Source organism: Copadichromis virginalis, linkage group LG7, assembly GCF_057382275.1.
Source record: "Copadichromis virginalis isolate Kocher_CV1m ecotype Utaka linkage group LG7, C_Virginalis_male_GT1.1, whole genome shotgun sequence".
NCBI lineage: Eukaryota > Metazoa > Chordata > Actinopteri > Cichliformes > Cichlidae > Copadichromis > Copadichromis virginalis.
The window spans coordinates 55777582-55790250 of NC_140624.1; positions in this window are offsets into that span (position 1 = coordinate 55777582).

The following is a 12669-nucleotide window of genomic DNA, read 5'->3' on the forward strand; positions in this document are numbered from 1 at the left end:
TATGATACCGTATAATTAAAAATACTATGAATTTAAAAGGAGGAATAACTGATTAAAGTTAAAGCTACAAATAACAGCTAAAACAACAACAACAAAGCCCCCCAAGAAGTTAGTAAAAAAGTTTTTTGTAATCATGTTTTTTTTTTTTAAATGATTTTGATCCTGATCTTTTTCTTTTTATATTTTTACTTGCCTTCATACTTAGAGCAGAATGAAACCAAGTTCAGATGAGGTGAGGCCGGTGGTAAAGTAGCTCTTCACTTCTTAAATAAACTGCATCCTTGTTTTGGTTCTTAGAGGGTGACTGCAGGACTCAGAGAGACACTGATGTTCAATCATATATAGAACATAACCTGAACATGCTTTTGAGATCAATCGTGGGCCATTTAAAACATACAGACAGCAGTTTTTACACTGAGTAATGATTTGAAAGAAAATTTTAACTGTTAGTCAGCTCTGACATAAATCTTTAAACCAAGTATGTTGTGTTCTTGAGTAAGTGTTCCAATTAAAGCAGCAAGATATTAAGGCTGCAACAGTGAAATGTGCAATTCACTTGTATTTTTATTTTTTATTTTTATTTTTTATTCCTACCCACCCGAGGGATTAATAAAGTTCTATCTTATCTTATCTTATCTTATCTTGACTGCGAACACGCCCAGCCTTTGACATACTGTAAGTGTTGCTAAACATTTGCAGAGCACTAACGCACACAGAAGTTTCTGATTAGTGTTAAGAGCTGACCTTATCACAGTTCTCACCCAGACTCATTTTGCTGCTGTGCAGCTAGATGTCCCAGTGACATCGTGGAAAGTCAAGGGGAAATCTAAACTAAGAAGATGTAAATTAAAAAATATATACTTACTTTTTAAAAACAGATTAGTGTAAATAATGCAGCTACATCTGCTCTGGTGGACAATGTTGAAGTTGTAACAAGTTATCAGAGGAAAATATGATGTTTGCAATGTTTGCTTTAACAAAATCGCCACTGCCCACCTCAATCAGGGACATTGTAGTTGAGGGAATGGTGACTGACTGCCCGGGGCCTCCAGTGGAGGGGCCCCTACAAGCATGGAATGAAAATTTGTTTTTGTTTGCAAAAAAAAAAACTGTGAGCATCATAAGTTGCAAAGTTGCATGAATAAATTGGACAAAGCTGGAATATCACAAAAAAAGAAAAAAGCACACATAAAAAGAAATGGGAGGCAGAGAAAGCAAACTGAGAGAAGTCAGCTATAACACTATAACTGTTAAATGATGCAGCACAACTGAAACACATGGTTCTTGCACACATGGGTCTGAACTCATATAGTGGCAACTAAAAATTATTGAAAGATTTGTACCGTTTTAACTGAAAGTTGTGCAACACCAACATTGAGCAGCATTAAGCTTTATTGTGTGCTGGACCAGCAGTTCTCAGCTGGTGTGTTATAAGGTAAGCAAAGCATTCTGCAGAGGCATTTTAAAATACCACAATGACGCGGCTTCTTAATTAAAAAAATAAATACGTTTGCAGTTAGTTACTTGAATGCTGATTTGATTTGTTTAGTGCACAAACGTACCCGAGTACACGCTCGTGAACATTTTGATGTATTACTAAATCACCCAGAATATCCACAAGTCTAATTTAGTGCAATATATAGCAAATGTAACCACTGACAGAAAATACAATTTATGTTTCAAATCACTACTCAACAATTTAATCTAATGCATTTTAAAGTACTGCTATTGGGTCTATTTAAACAAGAGTTTTAGTGTTACACTTTCATAAACACAACTATGATTGGACATTTATTTAAACTTTAAGATAATTGCTTTGTTTCTAATTGTTATGGTGTACCTTGACCTCTGACCTCTGATGGGCATAAAAAAAACTCCTGTATTTTTCCTTCTGTGTAGCACAGTGAACAAGAAAATGTGATAGAGGATGATGAAAGTGCATTTTTAAATTATTTCTATCTATCTATCTATCTATCTATCTATCTATCTATACACCTTTTGAACTGTTATTTGAAGATGATTCTTTTTGTCTGTTTCTCAAAATAAAACATGTTTCTAGTCTTGCTTAATTGCATTTTTCATGCTGTATAGTATTTTCTCAGTGTGAAGGTTATAGACAGAGACAGAGACTATGTTTTTAGGGGCTAGAGTTCTATGCTATGCCACTGTGCATAACTCAGCAACCTAATGTTACTGACTTAGAAATCCAATTACTGAAATATGATGCTTTAAATTACAACATTATGGGAATACATACGTTTTAAATGGTAATGTAAATGACGTTACTGCAGGTAAATGTTATTGTGGTCTTTCTACTGAAACTGATTACAGATAATAGCCTGCTGAATGGTAGGTTATGTTTAAAGATAGCAATTATCGTTGTGCCAAAAGGGTGCAAATGGAGCTATAGGCATGTCTTAAACAATATTAATAAAAGTGTTTTTAGTGCTCAACAGTGTGATCAAACTTTCTGACCTTTTCTGCCAATGACCTGGAGTCTAGTGGTCTACCCGCATATACATAGTTGAATTTTGTCAAATTCTTTAGGGACAGTTTTTATTTGTACAATATGCAAAAACACCTTTTGTGTCTTAGCATAGACTTTAAGTAATAATAATAATAATAATGATAATAGGGTTTACAGAAAGATGGATTTATCATTGACATGACATGATAACTACTTGCATTTCTAACAGTAGAACTGTGCTGCTCCAAAAGTATATTTAACTTCAGTGAATGTAACAAATAAATGTGCTCAATATATAAAATTTAAAAACAAAAACAAAAACGTGATATTTAAAGGTGTAAAATTAAATGATTTTATGTTTAATGGAAAATCTAAATTTGTGTTTGTGTCTGCCATTATTCCAGCTGTGAACATTATCATTATTGCATATTACACATAGCTAAAAAAACAAACTAACCCTAACTTTCTCAGATGCTTTCTTGCTTAAATGGCATCTAAGCATCTTCCAGTATGATCAAACAGCTCTTTTTGTTCCTATGACTAACTCTGGCTATTTTAAACTCTCAGTTATCTTAGACTGCAGACATAAAGTTCTGTAAAAACCTTTCTGCTCCCTCTTTCTCTTTTAAATCACCTCCATTTGGCCTGCTCCCTGTGCCCTACTTTCCCCCGGCTCCTCGGGGAGCAGCTAGCAAAGTCACAGACTGCAGGAACAGACCTTTCAAATTCATAAAATTCATAGGATTTTTCACAAATGAATGAACACAATTTTCTACCAATTTCCTCATTATGCAAATATGCAAAATATCGCATTTAGGCCAATTAAGGCTCCACACAGTTCCAAATTTAACCGTTTAAGCCGTAATTGCAGAAACTATCAAATAATTACCGCCGCTAATTGTGAATATTTGTGACAGATACAACAAATTCTCACACAAATTACATTTTATTCAAGAAGCCACTGAATGCCACTGCAATTTCTTTCTTTTTTTGTGTAAAGTCTAATTTAACGTACATAATAAAGCAGATTGAGTGCTTGTTATCGTATCTGAACAATTCATAAGGCTGTAATGCGGAATGATGAAGTAAATTGGTTAGAGATCGGCGCAGTATTTTACTGATCTTCTTCACTGGCCTTTTCATTTATGGGAAGAATGTCTCCCATGATTACTGTAGGTGTCACAAAATCCTTCAGTCTGTGATAGAAGCTAGTAAGTGGGATAGTCTCTCGTCGCCAAGCCTCACCCCTCCTTTCAGAACTGCTGCTCTCTATATTTTTTTGATGAAACAAGCCTGTTAATAACAATATAATAAAGCCTTTTGTGACAAAGTCTGTCTTTCTTTCTTTTTTCTTCTTTCTTTTTTCTCCCTTTTCTATAATAAACTGCAGGGAGCACTGAGCTCTGCATTCAGGGAAGGTCATCTTTGGACGTGGACATTTATCCTACCCCCAGTAGTAGACACAGGCATTTATAACTGTCTTGCTGGTGACCCGTTAGTGGATTATGGATGTCCCCCTCGGGCAGTGATTTGTTTAATCCGTGGAAATGGTCCTGGTGCTATGTAAACAAGCCAAGTGCGGAATGAAGGTGGCCACCCAAGCGTAGCAGGGAGGCCCTATTTGTCAGGAACCCTTCAAAAATATGGGGATGGTGCTGGAGATGTGATGTCTTCATTTTATACAGAGGGCAAAAAAGACTCAAAGGCTATTTCAGTGAATTTAATAGGTTCTGTTCTGTTCTTAGCCACTGAGTGGAATGAAAGTATTTTAGAGTTAATTATCTGGTTAGAATATATTTTTAGATTACACTGAAGTTAATTAGTTAACATTTGCAAAGTCGAATTATTTTTTTGTGTGTTTTCTAACCTTGATCAAAATGACTTCATTTATCTCACTGACCTTTTTTTTTTTTTTTTTTTTTTTAATTTCTTGTAGTTTTATAGGTTTTCTTATGCCAGTACTGTTATTTAAAGATATATTTCAGGATTTTAGTATCTGTCTTTCTTGCTGAAAATACAACAACCAGTAAGTTGCCAGGTGGCTAGCATAAAGGTTGCTAGCAGAGAAAAACAGGCAGTCTCAGCAGAAACCATCAAAACTGATGTATTTAATCTGTAATTGTATCTGTCAGTGCCTATTCACTTTAGCTGGTTTGCATATCTATTCACACTGATGAAGGCTGTGACGGTAATGACGGTAATACTGAGATGAGATGTTGAGGATAGCCTACACTTTTCTGTCAGTAAGCGCTGCTGTTTTTGTCCGTGTTAGCTGCTGTTAGCTAGCGTTCATATCAACTTTAAAAAAAAATGTATGGAACATTGTTAGACTCAGTCATTAAACTCTCATACAAGGTGTGAATCTAATCAAAATGTTTAACAGAAGGAAAGTGTGATTTGTAGGGCATTCGAGCCTAACATTAGCTAGCATATTAGCTTATATATGAGCTTATAACAGCTGTTGTGAAGGAGGAAGAGGATGAGGTTAAAATGAGGGAGGATAGAGGAAAAACACATGATGACAAAAAAGTTGATGAAAATATACATGTACAAATGTTAAATGATCATATATAAAATACTGTTTGTGTTCTTTAACTAGCTTTAACTAGCTAAGTACATAAAATTTCCATCTCTGCCACTGTGTTTAAGATGGCAGGGCAACGTGGTGGCTCCCAGAAACCGGCTCCTGCTCGTATTTATTTTTTCGTGGATTAATTATAACGTCATAAGACCAGACCAATTAATGTATATTTGTGAATACAATGTTCTTGTTTCCTATTAAATAACCTGAAAAAATTACTTGATGTACCTTTAAGTCTATTTTACAAATTATGATCTTCCTGAGTTCCAAAAAGGACTATTATTCAAAGCATGCTCAAGCAATTTCACAATCAGATCAGTTAGATCACTCGTCACACCTGACTTTTAAAATACAAAGTCATCGTGTTAGCTAAGACCAGGCTTTATACTGTCTTTGATCGGGCAAGGACACTCATTTATCACCTAAACAATACATGATATTAGTAGTCTTGCATTCAGTTTCATTTTACATGTTTGGATCCAATTTACATGTGAGGATCATAAAGGTACAAGCAAGCAGATGAATACCACATCTGATCCTGCTTCATAACCCCTCAGTCACCCTCTTATACACACACACACACACACACACACACACACACACGCACGCACACACACACACACACACACACACACACACACACACACACACACACACACACACACACACACACACACACACACACAGGATCCTCACAGAGAATGATTTTGGGAGTGAATATAGATGAAGGAAGGGATATTAAGTCACTCTATATAACATCCAGGACACAATGCTGCAGTGATTGATGGGGACAAAGTGGGAACAGCAGGACACAGGGGGGGTGGGGGGGTCCTCAGCAGACAGGAACAGTATATATGGAAAAGGAAGGAGAGGAGAAGAGAGAAAGAAGAGAGTGAATAGAGAGAAAACACATTTCGGGAGGGACCAGGCAGACTTTGGAGTCTATTTGTATGAGTAATCAGATGACCATCTACCATCCAACACACCCACATACACACTCACAGCTCTCTCACCCTCTCTCTCTGTCAGCCGTGTTTACTCACTGATTTTCTCAACAAGACAGCCATTGACACTGGATGGATGGGGCTAATCCGACACAGAGAGGAACAGCTCTGCCAGGGTTACAGGTCTGAGATAGAGCGCCCTAGACACACTCTCTTCACCTAATCTTCCGGCAAATATTTATCACTATCAATTTGGCGTGACTCCATGACATTAAAATACCACGTATAGATAACCTCTTGCTGGAGAATCGATTGTGGACTCCTGCTGGCTCTTCCAGCCCTATCTCCCTGTACAGCAAAGGATCAGGTGGCGAAGGTCAGTAGTGGCACATCACACCTGATACCAAACAGGTCATCCATGCTACTGATGCTGCTGCTGTGCCCACGGAGGCCCTATGCATTTTAATAGGGGTTTTATTATACAGCAGTGAGTCCCAAAAAGAGATTCAGGTGCCAATTGAGTTCCTAAGGAGAGGGGAACACCAAGGGCTAGATGGCAAGAAAACTGAGGAACTCATCACAATGGAGTTTAAAAGCCACGGTCTATGCATTTAAACAATTCAGAGCCTCCTTATTAAAGGTGGGATTTACAGAGTAACACTTACCTCAACACTGTTTCATATATTGCTTAGATACATCAAAATACGACTCTGCAATAAACTGACAGATATTACAATATCAGTTTAACAGGACGAGGAAAACCATAATAATTATTCATGACTTTATAGAAGTTTTCTAACGTGCTTTTCTAAAATAATACATTCATGTCATTTTTTTGTTGATGTGTGGCTGTTTTCTTTATTATTATATTTAAATATTAGTCCAGTTCAACTAATTTGCTGTTTGATTTGCATCCCCTCACTGTCAGCCGTATCGACACTGTGAAATTACAGGTGAGAAGCTGGACTGATACTTTACCCTCAATTATTTGAAGAGTCAAGATGTAGTGACTCTGGTCAGTCAGAAAGAAAATCTGTTTACAGCAATGGTATGATTGGATACAAATATTGATATCTGGCACTAGTGCATCAATAACATAATGCAGGAGGAAGTATGACGTCCAGCCTTATTGATATTTTGCGACACATATTGTCCTTATTTTTGGCACAAACTCAACACAAACTCATGCATAAAAAAATTAAGCCCATCATACACACACATTCATATATATACATATGGAAAAATTGTAGCTTGAGATACAGCTGTTCTACACATTTTTCTTTGAGTGTGTTTTTTTAAACAAACAAACAAACAAACAAACAACCTTTTTTGGGTTTTACCATCACAGAAAGGCTTTATTTCCCCATAGCTATTGTTGAACAATCATTTTTAAAATATTTTAATTAGTTTATTTGTAAACCTATTATAAACCTACATAGGTTTTTATGTTTTTATTTTCTGTGCTAAATGCATTGAATTTAAGTATCATTAAATGTGCTATATCAATAAAACTGCCATTGCTATATGTGTAGTTTTGAGTAATAAGGTCACTCGAGTGAGAATACTTTTCATGTGCTTGCACTGTGTTTGAGAATTAAACAAATTCTGAAGTAACTTTGACTGCACTACATCGTGGTTAGTTACATTATAGATTTTAAATAAACAAAAAATATATATATAACAAAAAATCTGTGCTTTTTGTATAATGACACATTATACAAAGGGCAGAGATACAAATTTGGGTAATGGATATCTGACAAATGAATCTTGCATGCCTAGATGTCACTAGTGGCAGGGTTTGCTTAATTTGAGTGAAATAGCACTTTAAGGTCTGTGGGAAAAGAAAAAAAAATCACATTTCACTAATGTAGGTCTAGGAGATGCAAACAGCCAATACAAAACAATTGTCTTTTGTCATCACGGCCACAGAGGTTATTTCTCCAACTTTATTAAAATACAGAGAAAATCACATAAAGCTTCTGAGATGGAGGGTGTGTGTGTGTACTCTCCGGACAAATGTTCACTATGAGAATACCAGCTCTTCCTCTCGCTTGTCGCTAATTGACCGACAGCGTTCATGCGCACATTTCTCACTAATTTCGCATTTGCTATTCCAGCAGTGGCCGAAGCGCGTCTCGAGGAATACATTCCACCCTCACGGCAGCGGAGTCCGTCATCGACGTCCCCTCCCCTCTTACAAATGTGATGTTTTGTTTGATAATCAAATCTCTGCGATTTAGACACACACACACACACACACACACACACACACACACACACACACACGCTTTCACAAACTGTTTCTTATAGAAAAAAACCGCCAGCATTAAATTTGGGATTTTTCGATTTTTTAAAGCCAGTTGGAGAAAATGTGCGCGCATACTCTGATTTAAAATATAAAGAGTACAAGGGCGCAGAGAGACATGCGCACAGACAAGGCAACACATTTAGAAAACTCCAAAGTCATCCAGTTTGCTCTAATCATTACAATTAGTCGTGAATTATCACCGGACTCTGACAGACGTTCCTTGTAACTCTCTTTTATTTCCACCCCGCGCTAATCAGCGGCTCTCATTACAAACGCTGATTAAACTGCAAATTACCCAGCAGCGGCCCCGTCCGCGCCTACCAGTGCCTCGCTCAATATCAATTAAGTCTAGCAGCCCGTCTGTAGTCTCACGGCGCCTCCAAATGCTTGATAGTGCCACTTATTAGTTTGGAAAACTCGGAAAATACCAATAATCAACGGCCATGAAGCTGTAGGGAAGGAGCCCGGGGTTTTCCCACCACTCAAATGCAATCACAGCAGCTTTGCCCAGTAAAGGATTTCTCCTCCGCTGCTGAAGGAACACCCATCATCTTTTATTCATGTTTACTCGGGAAGACGAGGGAATAATATATACTACAGGAGCTTATATCTTTAGCTTAGAAGAAAAAAAAAAGACATCCATGGCAGATCTCCAATTTAGCATCATTAGATCGATCTGGTTGCAGAGAAAATGAAACACTCTCTACCCTCTTATGCTAACCGATTTAGCCTTGGTATAGTACAATAACTAATTATAAAGATTTTGTATTGGAAGAGAATCCCTGTCTTGCCCCATTAGTGCTGCTCAACAAGAGAGCTTTGAAAACATCTACACAAGCAGTGGAAATAGTATTCACACTACTTTTTATATAGTAGGGAAACATGGAGGTAAATCACTACATTACTAGCACAAGTCTTCAATTAAAATAAATTCTATATTGATTAATCATTAATAATCCAATGATGATAATAATAATAATACCATAGTAATGAATTATTTTTCATATGATGCTGGGTTTTTTGTACTATAAATGCAGTAGGAAGTGTCATATGCAAGTATTCAAGTACAAGCAAATTCCACTTAATTAGCGTGTTTTAACATAATTATCATATTTGTAATCATATATTAAACACTGCTATGTAAAAGTATCAAATAACTTACCTTTACCATGTTAGTTTAGCTGTGGTTAAACTATGTTTGGTTTCACATTTGGTTGTATAGCAATATGTTTATTTTATCATATTTTGGGGACTGAGCATGTGCAGTGATTAATGAGTCACCATGTGCCAGGGTTTAAAAGTGCCACATCTAAATGAAAATCTTAAGTTCAGGTGGTAGAGTATCAAATGTAATCACATATAAACTAAGTCTGCAGATTTTTGGCAGCACAAATATTAGTGCCGTAAGTCAACACAGCATGTAGATTTTATCCACTTGTACATATTTTGAGGCAGGATATATAAAAAACAAACTAACAACCAAATTAAAAAATAGATATTGTATATTGAATAAAGGCAAATTGCTTTACAAGAAACAACACCACCCCTAGCCTGTAAGTCTTTCGACCTACTGCCTACAACAATTAAATGGTAAATGGTATCACATTTACTTTATGCTAAGGTAAAAAATATTCCATTGTAACAAGTAAAAGTCTTGAATTCAAATGTAAACAAAGCAAAATTATTACATTTAAGAGAACTGTACCATAATAATAATAAAGTTTTTCTTTGGACATTGGCTGCCTGTTCACTCATTTTCAAGCCATTCCTTGAATCTGACTGCAGACTTCAGACTAATATTTTTCTTTGTTTGTTGAATGATTATGAATCGTTCAAGCTTAAAAGAGGCTCCTAACTCAAGGAGTCAACCAGTGTTGTGTCTACACACGTAATTGACAACTTAGCAGAGAAGTAATTTTATATATACCTTTAGGCACTAGCACTAAACATTTTGAGGAAACTAGACAAAAGAAGAAGCATCAGGCTTAAAAGATATCTGCATCAGATATACAGATCTGAAAGTTACATCCTTAAAAAATAGGAAAAAATATAGCATAGACCTGACACAGGACCTAAGAGATGCATCTGACCCTTCAGTTGATCCATCTACCTTAGCCTCATCAGAAATGGTCTCAGTGGAAGGGTGGCTGTCGAGAAGCCATTCTTAAGAAAAGCAAACAGAGAGAAAAGGCTGAGATATGCCTAACTACACGAGCACAGGACTGAAAATCAGTGGTAAAAACATCTTTAGTGAGCATCTAAGGCCTTCTGTCTTCTAGCCAACATCCAAAGAAGAGCTTCAATAAGCCTGGAGAATTATTCCTGAAGATTACTTCAAGAAATTACAAGAAAGCTTACCTAAGATATTTCAGACTGAATTGTAATAACTCTGGGGTTTTTTTTTTTTCGCCTCGTATTTCCATTTAAGTCTGTACCTAGATTACCACCTTTACTTTACTACTTTCCAAGCAAAATATAATGAAATCAAGGGTGGCTCAAGAGTTTTTCACAGTACTGTATGTTTGAATTTCTACATAATTTGAGTATGTGCACATTAAAAGATCTATATGACCCAAAACTGGGATTTATTAGATGAAGTGGAATTGCATTATGAGACACAACACCATCACTGCAAACCTGATTACTGCCTCTAATCCAATTTGACCTGATACATACAACAATCTGTTGTGTGGCCCTGTTTCCTTTTATTTCACTTTATTCTGAATGTTTCTTACTTAAATTATGCTTGTGTGCATAATTCTATCAGTGACAAGATTCAATTAAATTCACCCTAGTGCATGAAAAACAAGACTACTGAAGCTGTATTTAGCACAGTTTCTCTTTTATGGATAATGCGGGACATTAGGTGTCTTTTTGCATTTTGTGAGAGTGGGTCTCACAGGTGGAAACTTTTTCTCTTGCTCAAATAAAAGAAGTTGTACTCCTTTCCCAGCACTAACTTCACAAGTGTGCTGCTGTTCCAAAGCTTTTAATGTGCAAGAATATTGTAAACCCTTAATGTTATTGGGAAAGCTGAGGTCTCTAGTATATAAATATATATATTTTGATACAGGCAGCCATGTAAAGTACTGTGAAATTGATTCATTTTGTTATAGATCACACAAATCAATATTAAATACACAAAGATTCAAATGATATTGAATTTTGTGTCTTTGTAACACAGCTTTATAAGGCATGTCAATCGTATCATTTAAGTGATCTATTGGGTAAATAAAAAAAGGCTGATTTTGAGGCTTATAAACCTTAACTTACACACACAATATTTGTGTATACACAGTTTAATTCTTAAAGAAACTAAATATACAAATCTTGTGAAAAATAGCAAGGAATAATATTATGGACATTTCTTTCTTTTGCTTTAGAAAAAGAAGATGCATTAATCCATGCAAATCTATAATCTGACATCATTAGATTATTAGAGTCTTATTCTCTATTCAATTCCATTCAGTTCAATTAAATTCAGTTGAGTTCTATTCAATTGTTTCTTCTTCACTCGCCTTTTTCATTCACTGTGTTTATACACAACTCTGAATTGCATCATTAGTTATTATTAACATTTGGCTCTTTTAGACAGTGTCTTTTGTCCTGTCTTCCCCCCATCAACCACAACAGGTCATGGCAGGTGAGCCTGGTTATGCTGGAGGTTTCTTCCTGTTAAATGGGAGTTTTTTCTTCCAACTATTGCCTAGTGCTTACACAAAGGGGGTCATTTGATTGTTGGGGTTTTCTTTACCTTCTGGCTGTAGCTCAGGATGCAGAGCAGGCCATCTACCAATATTGTTCAATTGGTGGCTGCTCCAGCATGCATGTCAAATATCCTTGGGCAAGATACTAACCCCAAGTTGCTCTCCGATACATCTGGGTCTGAATGTGTGTGTATGTCAGATAAAAAGTACTCAAGCATGGAAAAAAGTGCTTGTATGACAGGGTGAATGAGATACGTTGTATAAAGTTTTGAGTGCTCACGTAGAGTAGAAATGTGCTATATAAGAGCGATTTATTGTGGGGTCTTTAGCTTACTGTGATTTGGCACAATATAAAACATCAAATGCAAGTATTCAAGTACCAATAAATTGTACATGTGAGATATTTCCAAAAGTCTCCATATTATTAAATTATAATGAAATATTACATATATAATGAAATATTTAAATCTTCATAATATTAAACTCACACCAATCAAACAGTGATGGTTGATTAGTTTGGGTGTTTTTTTGTTTTGTTTTTCTTTTAGATTAGGTTTTTAAAGTTACCCAAAATATTTATTTGTTGTATATTGAGAGGCTCATGTGTAATTGTAACTAACATTGTTAATTGGTATTAGTGTAACCAAATGCTTTGGTCCCTT